General features: G+C 46.9%; 1 pseudogene; it reads left to right on the top strand.

Annotated features, from left to right (window-relative positions):
* The window catches only part of LOC123741863 (tripartite motif-containing protein 16-like), an 11,502-nt pseudogene that overhangs the window by 8,257 nt on the left and 745 nt on the right, over positions 1-2,500 (top strand).

Here is a 2,500-nt window from a genome sequence, read left to right as displayed (position 1 = left end):
AAACACAGCACACACACACCTCTCTCTGTCTGAAGGGAACAGAAAGGTGACCTGTACAGACCAAGACCAACCATATCCTGACCATCCAGACAGATTCACCAACTGGTACCAGGTGCTGTGTAGAGAGGGTCTGACTGGGCGCTGTTACTGGGAGGTAGAGTGGAGTGGGAGAATGGGGGCTGGTATAGGAGTGACATATAAAGGAATCAGCAGGAGAGGATGGGGTGACTGTAGGATTGGATACAATGACAAGTCCTGGTGTCTGTTCTGCTCTGACAACAGATACAGCTGGTATAATAATAACTCCACTACCATAGACGTCCCCTCCTCCAGCTGGTATAATAATAACTCCACTACCATAGACGTCCCCTCCTCCAGCTGGTATAATAATAACTCCACTACCATAGACGTCCCCTCCTCCAGCTGGTATAATAATAACTCCACTACCATAGACGTCCCCTCCTCCAGCTGGTATAATAATAATCCCACTATCATAGACGTCCCCTCCTCCAGCTGGTATAATAATAACTCCACTACCATAGACGTCCCCTCCTCCAGCTGGTATAATAATAACTCCACTATCATAGACGTCCCCTCCTCCAGCTGGCATAATAATAACTCCACTACCATAGACGTCCCCTCCTCCAGCTGGTATAATAATAACTCCACTACCATAGACGTCCCCTCCTCCAGCTGGTATAATAATAATCCCACTACCATAGACGTCCCCTCCTCCAGCTGGTATAATAATAACTCCACTACCATAGACGTCCCCTCCTCCAGCTGGTATAATAATAACTCCACTACCATAGACGTCCCCTCCTCCAGCTGGTATAATAATAACTCCACTACCATAGACGTCCCCTCCTCCAGCTGGTATAATAATAACTCCACTACCATAGACGTCCCCTCCTCCAGCTGGTATAATAATAACTCCACTACCATAGACGTCCCCTCCTCCAGCTGGTATAATAATAACTCCACTACCATAGACGTCCCCTCCTCCAGCTGGTATAATAATAACTCCACTACCATAGACGTCCCCTCCTCCAGCTGGTATAATAATAACTCCACTACCATAGACGTCCCCTCCTCCAGCTGGTATAATAATAACTCCACTACCATAGACGTCCCCTCCTCCAGCTGGTATAATAATAACTCCACTACCATAGACGTCCCCTCCTCCAGCTGGTATAATAATAACTCCACTACCATAGACGTCCCCTCCTCCAGCTGGTATAATAATAACTCCACTACCATAGACGTCCCCTCCTCCAGCTGGTATAATAATAACTCCACTACCATAGACGTCTCCTCCTCCAGCTGGTATAATAATAACTCCACTACCATAGACGTCCCCTCCTCCAGCTGGTATAATAATAACTCCACTACCATAGACGTCCCCTCCTCCAGCTGGTATAATAATAACTCCACTACCATAGACGTCCCCTCCTCCAGCTGGTATAATAATAACTCCACTACCATAGACGTCCCCTCCTCCAGCTGGTATAATAATAACTCCACTACCATAGACGTCCCCTCCTCCAGCTGGTATAATAATAACTCCACTACCATAGACGTCCCCTCCTCCAGCTGGTATAATAATAACTCCACTATCATAGACGTCCCCTCCTCCAGCTGGTATAATAATAACTCCACTACCATAGACGTCCCCTCCTCCAGCTGGTATAATAATAACTCCACTACCATAGACGTCCCCTCCTCCAGGTGGTATAATAATAACTCCACTACCATAGACGTCCCCTCCTCCAGCTGGTATAATAATAACTCCACTACCATAGACGTCCCCTCCTCCAGCTGGTATAATAATAACTCCACTACCATAGACGTCCCCTCCTCCAGCTGGTATAATAATAACTCCACTACCATAGACGTCCCCTCCTCCAGCTGGTATAATAATAACTCCACTACCATAGACGTCCCCTCCTCCAGCTGGTATAATAATAACTCCACTACCATAGACGTCCCCTCCTCCAGCTGGTATAATAATAACTCCACTACCATAGACGTCCCCTCCTCCAGCTGGTATAATAATAACTCCACTACCATAGACGTCCCCTCCTCCAGCTGGTATAATAATAACTCCACTACCATAGACGTCCCCTCCTCCAGCTGGTATAATAATAACTCCACTACCATAGACGTCCCCTCCTCCAGCTGGTATAATAATAACTCCACTACCATAGACGTCCCCTCCTCCAGCTGGTATAATAATAATCCCACTACCATAGACGTCCCCTCCTCCAGCTGGTATAATAATAACTCCACTATCATAGACGTCCCCTCCTCCAGCTGGTATAATAATAACTCCACTACCATAGACGTCCCCTCCTCCAGCTGGTATAATAATAACTCCACTACCATAGACGTCCCCTCCTCCAGCTGGTATAATAATAACTCCACTACCATAGACGTCCCCTCCTCCAGCTGGTATAATAATAACTCCACTACCATAGACGTCCCCTCCTCCAGCTGGTAT

This window comes from Salmo salar, chromosome ssa03 (genome assembly GCF_905237065.1).
Source record: "Salmo salar chromosome ssa03, Ssal_v3.1, whole genome shotgun sequence".
Classification (NCBI taxonomy): domain Eukaryota; kingdom Metazoa; phylum Chordata; class Actinopteri; order Salmoniformes; family Salmonidae; genus Salmo; species Salmo salar.
Note: the sequence above shows the minus strand (reverse complement) of the source record. Positions and strands in the feature narration are given on the sequence as shown.